Raw genomic sequence first — 14,615 nt, 5'->3', positions numbered from 1 at the left:
CACCTCTTCTCCAAAGAGCACGAGTTTTCACAGTGTAGCCCCTCATGGGCTGCTCCTTGGACCCTCTCTGTCTGCTCTCTCATTGGATTTCTAACCCCCCCCCCCCCAGCCCATTTACAGATGGGCAGAGTAGACATGAGGCTCTGTCTAGGGCTTGCCCCTCCACACAGATATATGGCAGGGGCTGTGAGTGCCTAACACTCTGCATTTGACTCTATCCAGGAAACACCATTATCCTTCCCACTAGTATAAAATGGTTGAATTGGAATTTCAATGATTCCTAAAGCAGATGATGATCAGTTTCATTGGAATGTTTTTAAAAATGCAGATTTCTAAGAGCCATTTACCTATACAAAAAGGAGAATAGCACCTTCCTCATGAGATTAGTGTGCTTTATTTTTCTCAGAAAAACTATTTTGCCTTGTTTGTGATGACAGCAATTTAAGGTCCCCAAGTGGGAACTTATTAAATTAGTTGTTCTCTATGTGAAGGAAGAGAAGAGAGGGACAGTACATCGGGATTGCTTGGGAAGTAGCATCCTTGGTCTTGGTGGGGTTTGCACTTCCCAGACTGTGTGACATGCCACCTGCAATCCCTACCTTCCAAATTGCCCTGCTAGTGACACATCCTTAAAATGCAATCTCTTGTGTACAATCAAAACTCTTTATGTAGAAGAGCATTTTTTTGAACATACAAAGACGGTTAACATAGATAATTGAATTAAAAAAAAACAAAACAAAACAGGTTGTCAAGACTTATGGTTGGTCTAGTGGTTAGCAGGCAGGTTAGGATGTCATGCCCCACATCAGAGCGCCTGGCTTTGGTACTTGACTCTGGCTCCTGACTCCATCTTCCTGTTAATACAGACCCTGGGAGGCGGCAGTGATGGCGCAAATTATTGGGTTCCTGCCACCCACTGTGGAGTGCATTTGTATTGAGTTCCTGGCTCTGGTTTTGAGTTCTAACTTTGGCCCCCAGTAGAGAGTTGGGGAGTGAACCAGCAGATGGGAGCTTGCTCTTTGTGTGTGTCTCTATATGCCTCTTAAGTAGATAAATAAATTTTTTTATTAAACTTTTATTTAATGAATATAAATTTCCAAAGTACAGCTTATGGGTTACAATGGTTTCCCCCTCCCAAAACTTCCCTCCCACCCACAACCCTCCCCTTTCCCGCTCCCTCTCCCCTTCCAATCACATCATGATTCATTTTCAATTCTCTTTATGTACAGAAGATCAGTTTAGTATATATTAGGTAACGATTTCAACAGTTTGTCCCCATATAGCAACACAAAGTGAAAAAAAATACTGTTGGAGTACTAGTTATAGCATTAAATAAGAGTGTACAGCACATTAAAGACAGAGATCCTACATAATATATTTTTTTAATTAATTAATTTTCTATGCCATTTCCAATTTAACACCAGGTCTTTTTTTTCCATTTCCAATTATCTTTATATACAGAAGATCGATTCAGTATATAATTAGTAAAGATCTCATCAGTTTGTACTCACACAGAAACACAAAGTGTAAAAATACTGTTTCAGTACTAGAAATAAATAAATTTTAAAAGCAGATTGTACAACAAGACTACAGTAGGATTAATTTGTAGAGGGAAAAATGTATATACAGATACTTGTCCACAGGTAAGAGTCTGGGATGTTTAAAGGACAGCTAGCAGATCTGCCATGTCAGTGTCACCTGGGAGCTTGATGGAAATGCTGAATCCGGTGCTTGCTTCGGCAGCTTGGGTACTGAAATTGGAACGATACAGAGAAGATTAGCATGGCCCTTGTGCAAAGATGACATGCAAATTCATGGAGCATTCCATATTTTTTAACAAATTTAAAAAAATGTAGAGTTGGGAACCCCATCCCAAACCTACTCCAAGATCTTCACATAACTGGTATGCACTGTAAATGTGATATTCCTAGACTGAGGACTCTGGTTCTCATCTTGATGCTCATTAGAATTCACATGGGGAGTATGAACAATTAATCTCAATAGCCAGGTGTCACCCAGACCGAATCTCTGGGTTGGGGAGAATCTCCAGACTTCCAGCTGCTGCTGCTGAAGCCAGGAATGGAAACAGCTCTGTGATTATCATGTGGATGGTGGGAATCTGGTGGTTCTGAAGTTCTTTCTGATTTTCTATATTTTTAATTTTATTTATTAATTGCTTAAGAAGTTTGTGTAGGGTTACACATCTGGTGTAGTGGCTCAGACACTGCTTGGGATGCTTGCATCCCATATCGGAGTGCCTGGGATTGAGTCATGGCTCCATTCCCTATTCCAGCTTCCTGCTAATGCACATCTTGGGAGGCAGCAGGTAACAGGTAATGGGTCAAGTGGTTGAGTTCCTGCCACCCATGTGGGAGACCTGGACTGAGATCTGGGCTCCCAGGTTCCTCCTCGTTTAGGTCCAGTCATCTGATGGGTGGAGTGCTGGAAGGAAGTGCTCTCTCTGCCTCTCAAATAAATAAAATAAAAAACTAAAAATCTAGCAAATTTAAAAAATAGGTATTTCACTGATTCTGGGAACTGTAAGCATAAGATACATAGCAGATATCAAAGACAATATGAGGCCGGCGCTGCGGCTCAATAGGCTAATCCTCCACTTGTGGCACCGGCACACCGGGTTCTAGTCCTGGCCGGGACGCCGGTTCTGTCCCGGTTGCCCCTTTTCCAGTCCGGCTCTCTGCTATGGCCCGGGAGTGCAGTGGAGGATGGCCCAAGTCCTTGGGCCCTGCACCCGCATGGGAGACCAGGAGAAGCACCTGGTTCCTGGCTTCGGATCAGCACGGTGCGCCAGCTGCAGCGACCATTGGAGGGTGAACCAACGGCAAAAAGGAAGACCTTTCTCTCTGTCTCTCTCTCTCTCACTGTCCACTCTGCCTGTCAAAAAAAAAAAAAAAGACAATATGAAAAAGATTATAAAATAACTCCTAATGTTTTATATTAAACAGTGAAATGATATTATTTTGTATATATTTGATTGACCTAAAATATTATTAAAATGTATTTCACCTATTTCTTCTTTTTTTGATTTATTTAGTTTTATCTGAAAGGCAGAATTACAGAGAGAGGGAGAGACAGAGGAGATCTTCCATCTGCTATCCACTGGTTCATGCCCCAAATGGCTGCCAGAGCTGGGTCAGGCCGAAGCCAGGAGCCAGGAGCTTCTTCTGGGTCTCCTGTGCCGGTGCAGTGGCCCAATACTTGGGCCATCCTCTGCTGCTTTTCTGGGCACATTAGCAGGAAACTGGATCAGAAGTGGAACAGCTGGAACTTGAACTGGTGCCCATATGGGATGCCAGTGCCACAGGTTGACCCTCTATGCCACAGCACTGGCCCCCACCTAGTTCTGCTTAACGTGTCTAGTCCTAGAAAATTTAGAATTACCTACGTCACTTATACTAGTGACCAATTTTATTTCCAGATGGCTAGAGATAACTGGAAGATAGCAGTCCCACAGGAATTATTAACCCTGAATTTTGTAAATTTCTTTTTTACTTATTTATTTTATTTATTTGAAAGGCAGAACAACATACACACACACAGAGGGAGGGAGAGAAAGAGAGATAGAGTTAGAGATATCTTTCATCTGCTGGTTTACTCCCCAGATGCCTACAAAAGCCAGGTTGCATCCAGATCACCCATGTGGGTAATAGGAACTCAAGCACTTGAACCATCATCCACTGGTTGCCAGGCATGTTAGCAGGAAGCTGGACTGGAAGCAGAGGTGGTGGCCTCTGATATGCAAGCTGTGCCACAGCAACTTCCCCAGGTTGTTTTAAGTTCTTTAAAAAAACTTTATTTTTATTTGAAAGGTGGAGCAAGAACAAGTGAATAAATGAGAAAGAGCGAGAGAGACATCTTCATTGCTGGTTCACTCCCCAAATGCCCACAACAAGCTTGGGGTTAGGTCAAGCTGAAGCTGGGAGCCCGGAACTCCATCCAGGTCTCCCATGTAGGTCACAGGGACACATGTACTTGCGCCATCACATGCTGCCTTCCGTGGTGTGCACCATTAGGAAGCTAGAAGCTGGAATCAGGAGTGGAGCTGGAACTCAGACCCATACTCTCGGATATGGGAGGTCAGCATTCCAAGTGGCATCCAAATCCCTGGCCCTCAGGGTGCTTGTTTATTTTCCTTAAAACCCTCCTCAGGTCGGTGGTGAGAGGATCTAACTGCTCTCCAGCTGTCTGATCAAGGACTGGATGGGAAAGAGGTCAAAATGGGGTTGAGGGCATTTCCCTTAGTCTAGTGGTTCTCAGCCTCAGCTGACCATTAGTCTCCTGGTGAGCTCTTAAAACTCCTGGTGGCCAACTGCACCCCAGTCTATTGAGATGACAGCCTCTGTACAATCTCGATTGCACGATTTCAAAGTTCAGCCAAGACTGAGAACCACTGCCTCCACTAGATCTGCACACTTTCCCCTCTCTGTCTTGGAGAGAAAACTGCAGCGTGTAGGACACAGAGACCTATAATGACCTTGGGGGATGTTACTTGGATCACTATGAAGTTCCTTTACAAAAAAGGAAGTGTGGTTGCTTTCTTTTTCTTTTGTGAGTTAGCTATGAGACATTCACCCTCCTGGCCACTAGAGGGACTGGATAAGATGCTTGCAGAAGGAGAAGCTGCGTCTCTGAGGACATTGCTTACAGCAGAATTAAATTGGCACTGTCATCCTGGTGGACAAAAGACCAGAATGTAATGCTACTTTTAAATTTTTATTTGAGAATTCAGTCCTGTAAGCTCCCCCAAAGAACTTGAATTTGCCCCCAGGGATGAAAGTTAATACACTATTTCTTGAGGAAGCAATTGCAAATATAATTGTTGATAATATTTATTGAGAGCTCACTCTGGGTCAGATTCTGCTAAATGCTTGTGCATATTATCTCATTTAAATCCTCACCTCAGGGGCAAGTATTTGGCCTAGTGGTTAAGGTACCACTTGGGACACTGGAATTCCATATCAAAATGCCTGGCGTCAAGATCTAGCTCCACTCTTTTTTTTTTTTTAAATTATTCTATGTATTTGAAAGGCACAGTTGCGGAGAGAGAGGGTGATTCAGAGAGAATCTTTCATCCACTTGCTCACTCCTCAAATGGTCTCAACAGTCAGGGCTGGGCCAGGCTGGGGCCAGGAGCCAGGAGCTTCATCTGGGTCTCTCACATGGGTGAAGGGCCCAAACACTTGGGACATCTTCCTCTGCTTCCCCAGGTGCATTAGTAGGAAGTTGGATTGGAAGTGGAGCAGCTAAGACACAAACTGACACTTTTATAAGATGCTAGCACTTCAGGTGGTGACTTAACCCCTAATGCAACAACTCTGGTTCCTAGCTTCACTCTGGCTTCTATCTTCCTATTAATATGCACTCTGGGAGGCAGCAGATGATGGTTCAAGTAATTAAATCCTTTCTATCTATGAGAGAGATATGGATTGAGTTCCTGATCTTGGCTTTAGTTGGGCCTAGCCTGGACTTTTGCAGGCATCTGGGGAGTGAACCAGCAAATTGGGAACTCTCTCTCTCTCTCTCTGTGTGTCTCTTTCAAACAAATTAGACAAAAAAATCAAGCTAGAAAACATATTCAGTACAATATCCAGAGAACAATAGTGAGTGAGTATGTGTGTGGGGGAGGAAACACTGAAATATTAACAGTAGCTATATTTAGGAACAATCTCAGGAATTTTTAACTCTCATCTTTGCATTTTTCTTTTTAATTTTTCCATAATGCAACTTTTGGGTAGTAACATTTCATAAAGCAATGCGAGTTGAGATATTTCAGGATATGAAAGAACAATGCCCGATTAAAGGAAGTGGAAGGAGTAAATGGGAACTGGTTCTTTAGATTGTCCTGAGCTCTAAATTTAGCTCCAGAACTCCAGCAGCTGAGGGGCAGAGAGGACTGTGCTGGGTCTGTGATGTTCACATGATTTCATGTAGTGTTTCAGGAGAGAGTCTCTTAGCTGGTTTGCCCTGTTTCTGGATGTCACTTTTATGGCCATCAGAGGGTGGGATGCTAAACAAGTGATTCATGCATATCCCAGTTCTGTGTTACTAGGTGCATTTTGGTCAGTTGAAGTTGTGTCCATTGAGGACCTGTGGTGCACTGGGCTAGGGGTTGAATTATCTCTTCCTTGCAACAACACCCTGATTTCCACCTCCTGCTCACTCCCACCCAGAATCCCATCCATACACACCCTTCCAGTTCTTCTTTTTCTTCAACTATTTATTTGAAAGGCAGAGAGAGAGAGAGAGAGAGAGAGAGAGATCTTCTGTCCACTTGTGTACTTTCCAAATGGCCCCAATGACTGGGACTGATCCAGGACGAAGCCAGGAGCCCAGAACATCACCTGGATCTCCTGTGTGCATAGGAGGGGCCCAAACACTTGGACCATTCTCTGCTGCCTTCTTAGGTGTATTAGCAAGGAGCTATATCAGAAGTAGAGCAGCCAAACATTTGGAGCAATACTCTGATATGGGATGCTGGCATTGCAGGTGGCAGCTTAGCTCCCTGAGTCACAACACTTGCCCTGCTTCTGGTTCTGAAGTCTAGAACAGCTACCTCCAGTGAGTGTCTAGGTCAAGCCAAACTTCCTCTTTCGCAAGCCCACTTGCACCAGGAGTCCTCACAGCAGAATTCCTTACACACCTTCCTTCATCACTTCATAAGTGTTCACTCTGTCTCCACTCTTCAGCTGGAAACACCTCGTGAGTACAGATTTGTTCTCTCATGTATAGAAACTTGGGGCCGGTGCTGCGGCTCACTAGGCTAATCTTCCACCTGTGGCGCCGGCACCCCGGGTTCTAGTCCCGGTTGGGGTGCCGGATTCTGTCCCGGTCGCTCCTCTTCCTGTCCAGCTCTCTGCTGTGGCCTGGGAGTGCAGTGGAGGATGGCCCAAGTGCTTGGGCCCTGCACCAGCATTGAAGACCAGGAGAAGCACCTGGCTCCTGGCTTCGGATCAGCACGGTGCGCTGGCCGTAGTGGCCATTTGTGGGGGGGGGGGGTGTGAACCAACGGAAAAAGGAAGACCTTTCTCTCTATCTCCCTCTCTCACTGTCTAACTCTGCCTGTCAAAAAAAAAAAAAAAAAAAAAAAGAAAAAGAAAGAAAGAAACTTGGAATCAGGATTTTTGGAGAAGGGAGGCCTGACAGCTAGGATGGCCAATGTGTCCTACTTGGCCCTGGACTCTCCAGGTTCTGGCACTGAGCGTTCTACCTCTGGAGAAGAGAGTGGGAGCACTTTATGAGTGCTCACTAATTATTTCTTGATTATTTCTGGATTATTTTATATGATCAAATCCTTGCTGGGCAGGTGACCACTTTTAGCTATATCTTCACAAAGCAAGAACCCCTGGTGTTAACAGGACTCTCTCTCTCTACCGTAGGGATTGTGTGACCCTAAGGCAAACTACAAAAGAGAAAAAGGCAGGGAATCTTAATCCTGTTAAGAAAACAGGTAGGGGAGAGTTTTGTGGATTTTTCCAGGTATTATGTGACTAGTCAGAACTACGATCTAGGTCTTTTGACTCCTAATTGGAGCTCCCTAGAATCTGAGATTATCTGCATGGAGCTTTAAGTCCACATGTCTTTCAACACTTTACATAATTACACAAGAGCTTTGTAAAGAAAACCACAAAATGTGGTTTTTCTTAGAGATCCAGAAGACTTACATAAATGGAACATAGGCTATCACCTTTCTAAATGGAATCATTCAATGTGGCAAAGGTAATTCCCCCCACATTAGTGCATAAATTGAACAAAATTTTAAGCAAAATTCCAGTAAGATTTTTCTTGAGAAGTGACAAAATGACCCTAAAGTTAATTTGTTGGACTGGCCACTCAAGAAAAGTTCATGTAATTTTTGAGAAAGAACAGTTAAGAAGGGGGGAAATTGTACTACAGGGATTATGCATTATTAAGCTAAGTACTTGAGCACTGAAATGTTGGCATAGAATTCACTGATCAATAAAACAAATACAAATAGTTTATGTAGTAAATGATGTCAAAGGATTATTTGAATTCAAATAAAAATAGGTCTTTTCCTCTCCCCAAATATCAAAACAAATTTTAGGTGGTTTGCACCTTTGAATATAAAAAAATGAAACTACCAAAGAATCAGAAGAACATGTGAATGTTTATGTGACCTTCTGATGAATAAAAACTTTCTAAATATAGCACAAAAGGCAGACAAGATAAGGGTAAAAACAGATTAAATTGGGCTACCTAAAAGATGTATTTGTAAAGGTACAATAAAAGTGACAGTGTGAAAAAATCTTTGCTGGGTATAAGATAAACAACTTAAAAGACTTCTTACAAATTGTTAAGAAAAGATACTGGGGTGAGTGTTTGGTACAGTGGTCAAGATGCTGCTTGGGACACCTGCTTTCTGTAATGGAGTGTCTGGCACAGTCCTGGCCATGTTAGCTATTTGGTGAGTAAACCAGCAGATGGAAGATTCTCTCTCTCTCTCTCTCTCTCTCTCTCTCTTCCTCTCTCTCTTTCCCTTCTTCCCTCTCTCTGTGTGTGTGTGTATGTGTGTCTCCCTCTGTCACTCTGCCTTTCAATGCAAACAAAATAAATATTTTTTGTTTTTTTATAAAGATAGTTTTATTTATTCCTTTACAATCTGTATGCCTTTTTCAATTTAGTTATTTATTTGAAAGACAGAGTGACAGAGAGGGGGAGAGAGAGAGAGAGAGAGAGAGAGGTCTTCCATCTACTGGTTCACTCCCCACATGGCTGCAACGGCCGGAGCTGCACCGATCTGAAGCCAGGAGCCTTGAGCTTCCTCTGGGTCTCCCACGTGGATGCAGGGGCCCAAGGACTTGAGTCATCCTCTGCTGCTTTCCCAGGCCATAGCAGAGAGCTGGACTGGAAGTGGAGCAGCCAAGTCTCGAACTGGCGCCCATATGGGATGCTGCCACTGCAGGTGGTGGCTTTACCTGCTACGCCACAGCACCGGCCCCAAAATAAATATTTTTAAAAATTAATTTATTTGAGAGGCAGAGTGATAGACAGAGGGAGAGGCTGAGAGAGGTCTTCCATCTGCTAGTTCACTCCCCAAATGGCCATAACAGCCAGAGCTGGACTGATCTGCAGCCAAGAGTCAGGAGCCTCCTCTGGCTCTCCCATGTGGGTGCAGGGGCCCAAGCACTTGGGCCATCTTCCACTGCTCTCCTAGGCCATAAACAGAGTTGGATTGGAAGAGGAGCAGCCGGGAAAGGAACCTGTGCCCAGATGGGATGCTGGTGCTGCAAGTAGAGGCTTAACCTGCTATGCCACAGTGCTGGCCCCCAGTAAAATAAATCTTACAGGGGCCGGTGTTGTGGCATAGTGACTAAAGCTGCCACCTGCAATGCTGGCCTCCCATACAGCTGCTCCACTTCAATCCAGCTCCCTGCTAAAGCACCTCGGAAAGCAGCAGATGATAGCCAAGTGCTTGGGCCCCTGCTACCTATGTGAGAGACCTAGATGGAGTTTCAGGTTCCTGGCTCCCACCTGTCCCAGCCCCAATCCCTATGGCCATTTGGGGAGTAAACCAACCAATGGAAGATCTCTTTCTCTGTCTCCCCATGCCCCATTCTGTAACTTTGCTTTTCAAATAAAATAAATAAATAAATCTTAAGTAAAAATAGAAAAATGCAGAGGACACAAGGAGGACCTGTGCTGTGACACAGTGGGTTAAGCCACTATTTTCTATGCTGCCTTCCCATATTGGAGCACTAGTTTGAGTCCCATCTACTCCTCTTTCAATCCAGCTCCTTGCTAATGTACCTGGTAAAGCAGCATCAGATGACCCAAGTACTTGGTCCCCTGCCACTGATGTGGGTGACTCAGATGGAGTTCCTGGCTCTTGGCTTTGGCCTGACCCAGTCCTGTCCATGGTGGCTACTTGGGGAGTGAACCAGCATATGGAAGATCTCTCTCTCTCTCTCTCTCTCTCTCTTCCTCTCCCCCCATATCTTTCTCTCTCTGTCTTTTAATGTAAATAAATATTAAAGGGGCTGGTGCTCTGGCATATCCAGTGAAGCCACTGACTGCTACGCCACCAGTGCTTAAGGGCACTGGTTCATCTCCAGGTTGCTCTACTTCTGACCCAGATCCCTGCTAATGGCTTGAGAAAAGGAGCAGATGATGGCCCAAGTGCTTGGGCCCCTGCTGGTTCACTCCCCAAGTGGCCACAATGGTCAGGGCTGAGCTAGACAGAAGCCAGAAGCCAGGAGCTTTATCCATCTTTGGGCCCAAACATTTGGGCCATCTTTCACTGCTTTTCCCAGGCCATTAACAGGAAGCTGGATCAGAAGTGGAGCAGCCAGGACACAAGCCAACATCAATATGGGTTGGTGGTGTTAGAGCAGGCAGCTTAACACCATCCCCATCCATGTTTTTCTGAGCGTATGGAATTACAGGAATGTTCAAATCCTGTAATACATAGTTCTGTAATGCCTGGGCTGTGTTCATTGAACCTAATCACTTTTATTTTATTTTTAAAAGATTTATTTATTTGAAAGACAGAATGACACATACACACACAAAGACAGAGACAGAGAGAGATCTTCCATCCACTGGTCCACTCCCTAAATGGCTGCAATAGCTAGGGCTGGGTCAAATAGAAGCTGAGAGCCAGAAACTCCATCTAGGTCTCCCACATGGGTGGTAGTGGTCCAAGAACTTGAGTCATCTTCTGCTGCTTTCCTAGGTGCATTAACAGAGGGCTGGATCAGAATCAGAGCAACCGGGACTTGAACTGGCATTCCAATATGGGATACCGGTGTTGCAAGCAATGGTTCAACCCTCCATGCCACAATGCCATCCCCCAAAGAAAATAATTTTATAGATATTTTATTTACTTATTTATTTGAAAGGCAGAGCAACAGAAAGAAGAGAAGAGAAGAGAAGAGAAGAGAAGAGAAGAGGAGAGGAGAGGAGAGGAGAGGAGAGGAGAGGAGAGGAGAGGAGAGGAGAGGAGAGAGAGACCTTCCATCCTCTGGGTCACTGCCTGAATGCCCATGACAGCCAGGTCTGGTTCAGGCCGTAGCCAGAATCCAGGAACTCCATTCCAGTCTCTCATGTATGTGGCAGGGGCTCAAGTATGTGAGCCATCATCCTACGTTCCCAGGATACTGGAAGCTTGATTGGAAGCAGAGTAGCCAGTGCTCCATCAGTGCTCCTATATGGGATGCCAATGGCGGTTTAACCCACTGCGCCACAGCATCAACCCCCAAAAGAAACATTTTTTAAAGATTGATTTATTTATTTGCTTGACAGGTAGAGTTACAGACAGTGAGAGGGAGAGACAGAGAGAAAGGTCTTCTTTCCGTTGGTTCGCCCCTCAAATGGCCGCTACGGCTGGAGCTGCGCTGATCCGAAGCCAGGAGCCAAGTGCTTCTTCCTGGTCTCCCACGCGGATGCAGGCACCCAAGCATCTGGGCCATCTTCCACTGCCCTCCCGGGCCACAGCAGAGAGCTGGACCAGAAGAGGAGCAACCGGGACTAGAACCTGGCGCCCATATGGGATTCCGGCGCCGAAGGCGGAGGATTAGCCAAGTGAGCCACAGCGCCGGCCCCAAAAGAAACATTTTTTAAAAAGAAAGAGCTGAAGAACAGAGAGGGTCATGCTCTTTAATCCAATTATTTCATTTTTAGAATTTTCTTAACCCTAAATATGAGCAAATATTTATACAGAGATTGCTCATCAGAGCAGAATTTATAATAGAAAGAAAATGTCATCACCAACATAAACACCATCTAAATTTCCAATAATGGAGAGAAGGGAAACAAATTAAGACAGACCCTTTAGATGGAAGCACAGTGAATGATTGCAAATCACACCTGCCTGGGTTCAAACCTCAGCTCTGCCACAGACAAATCGTGTGACCTGACATAAGGGATCTCTCTCAACTCAGTTTTCTGGGTAGGAAGTGGAGATAAGAGCACCTACTGTACTGTTATGAGGACTTTTTCTCAGGCAGAGTCCAGGCAGGAAGCGGATGAGACCCACAAGTTGAGTGATGGGAAGGGCGTTTGATGGAGACTCTCTTCACAGAGGTAAAGCAGGGTGTGGGCAAGTCGCCTAGGACAGTGCAGGAGTTGTAGGGAGCAGCTGAGCGTTATTGGCGCCTAGTGGGGGGAGGGTAAGGGGAGAGACGAGCTTGTACAGGTAGGAAAGGGAAGCCATGTGCCTCTGTCAGAGAATGCCACAGCCCTGCGACACTCATGGAACTCACGGGTATGTTGACCTTGCTCCCCAGCCCCTCAGAGCCGTCTGTAGTGAGCCTGTCACAGCTGCAGTAGCTGTACACTCAAACAGTCCCCGCACCTCTGTATGCCAGCGACAACCCCTTATTTCCTTCCCTTCCAGGCTGACTGGAGCAGCCCTGCTTCAGGCTTTGGGTGGGGTTCAGGTCTGCTCCAAGGGCCTCTCATCTTGAGAACAGAGGCTAAGAGGTCAAACTAAACCAGCAAATCCATTCCAGGGCTCCTGGCTCATGCCAAGCCTAGGTGACAGAAATAAAGCAGACACTTCCATGCCTTATACTCACATGGCAAGTTCTAAGTAGGGACAGAGGAGCCTGGACAGCTGGGAGTGAGGATCCAATTTACCACAACTCATCACTGACCCAACCCAAGGCAGTGAGAGGGGGATAGGAACTCATCAGTGCAGTCTCTCCAGGGCAGCCTCCTCTTGCACAGAGCAGGCTGGAGATAGTGGAGGTGTTGGGAGGGCAGATAAAGACGACTGCAGGATGGCAGGAGTGAATATTTGTAGTGAGATTAGGATAGTGGCTGGCCCATGAAAACATACCACACATAGTATGGTGCCTTTGAGAATTATGTTTTTAGGAATATTTAATTAAATATTTAAAATAGTCATTGTTAAGTGAAAGAAGTTATAAAGCAGGTGTACATTAGAACATTTTTTTAAAAAAGTATTTATTTTAAAGGTAGAGTTACAGAGAAACAGAGGCAGAGAGACAAGAGAGGTCTTACATCCGCTGGTTCACTCCCCAAATGACTAAAACAGCTGGAGCTGGGCCGATCTGAAGTCAGGAGCCTGGAGCTTCCAGGTCTCCCACATGGGTGCAGGGGCCCAAGGACTTGGGCCATCTTCTGCTGCTTTTCTAGGTGCATTAGCAGGGAGCTGGATTGGAAGTGGAGCAGCTGGGACTTGAACCAGTACCCATATGGTATACCAGTACTACAGGTGGCGGCTTTATCCACTACACCACAGCACCAGCCCCATTATAACATCTTTTTTTTTTTTACAGGCAGAGTGGATAGTGAGAGAGAGAGACAGAGAGAAAGGTCTTCCTTTGCCGTTGGTTCACCCTCCAATGGCCGCCGCAGTAGGCGCGCTGCGACCTGCGCATCGCGCTGATCCGATGGCAGGAGCCAGGTGCTTCTCCTGGTCTCCCATGGGGTGCAGGGCCCAAGCACTTGGGCCATCCTCCACTGCACTCCCTGGCCACAGCAGAGAGCTGGCCTGGAAGAGGGGCAACCGGGACAGGATCGGTGCCCCGACCGGGACTAGAACCCGGTGTGCCGGCGCTGCAAGGCGGAGAATTAGCCTAGTGAGCTGCGGCGCCGGCCATTATAACATCTTTTTAAAACACAATATACTTAGAAAAAAGTATGGAGGAGTATTTAACAAAATGTTAATGTTGTTGCTGGGATTTTAATGTTTGTATTCAGACCATGTAGGATTATGGGGAGTTTTCATTTCTGTTTTGTATTCACACCTCCAACTTAAACAACATTATTTATTAACTATAGATTTTTTTTCTGTTTTCCATTTTACAGAGAGAGAGAGAGAGAGAGAGAGAGAGAGAGAGAGGCTTAAAGACACAGAGAGAAAGAGAGATACTCATCTGCTGGTTCATATTCCCAGTTGCCTGCAATTGCTGGAGCTGGGACAGGCTGAAGCCAGGAGCCTAGAACTCAGTCTGGTGGTAGAGGCGTGTGGTGGAAGAGGCCCACCTAAATGAGAACCATCTGCTGCCTCTCAGGGTGCCCTTTATCAGGAAGTTGGATCAGAAGTGTAGTCTGGACTCAATATAGGCCCTCTGATATGGGATGTTGTCATCCCAATGTCTTAGCTACTATGGCAAGTTATGCTTTGTATGTTACTCTTGGGTAACCAAATAGATAAATACAGTGCTTAAAAATTGCAACCATGAGACTGGCATTGTGGTACAAGGATTAAGCCTCCACCTGTGATGCCAGCATCCCATATGGGTACCAGTTTGAGTCCTGGCTGCTCCACTTCTGATCCAGCTCTCTGCTATGGCCTGGGAAAGCAGTAGAAGATGGCCCAAGTGATTGGGCCCCTACATCCATGTAGGAGACTGGGATGGAGCTCCTGGCTCCTGGTTTTGGCCTGGCCCAGCCTCTGTCACTGGCCATTTAGGGAGTAAACCAGTGGACAGAAGATCTCTCTTTGTCTGTCTCTCTGTCTCTGTCTCTCCCTTTCTGTAACTCTGCCTTTCATAGCAAATAAACAAATCTTTAAAAAAAAAATTGCAACCTTGCCTTTTCTTTCTAAAACACTTCAAGGACAAATGAAATTGACCTAGTTTGTCATTCTTATTAGAGCAGGAGAGAAATTA

General features: G+C 45.5%; 1 non-coding gene across 1 annotated transcript; it reads left to right on the top strand.

Annotated features, from left to right (window-relative positions):
• Positions 1–1,727: 1,727 nt before the first annotated feature.
• LOC133757214 (U6 spliceosomal RNA) lies at positions 1,728–1,834 on the top strand. The gene has a single exon (XR_009865591.1). It is a non-coding gene; the product is annotated as a U6 spliceosomal RNA (small nuclear RNA).
• The last annotated feature ends 12,781 nt before the right edge of the window (positions 1,835–14,615 follow it).

Source organism: Lepus europaeus, chromosome 3 (assembly GCF_033115175.1).
Source record: "Lepus europaeus isolate LE1 chromosome 3, mLepTim1.pri, whole genome shotgun sequence".
NCBI lineage: Eukaryota > Metazoa > Chordata > Mammalia > Lagomorpha > Leporidae > Lepus > Lepus europaeus.
This window is presented reverse-complemented; position numbering and strand designations above follow the sequence as displayed.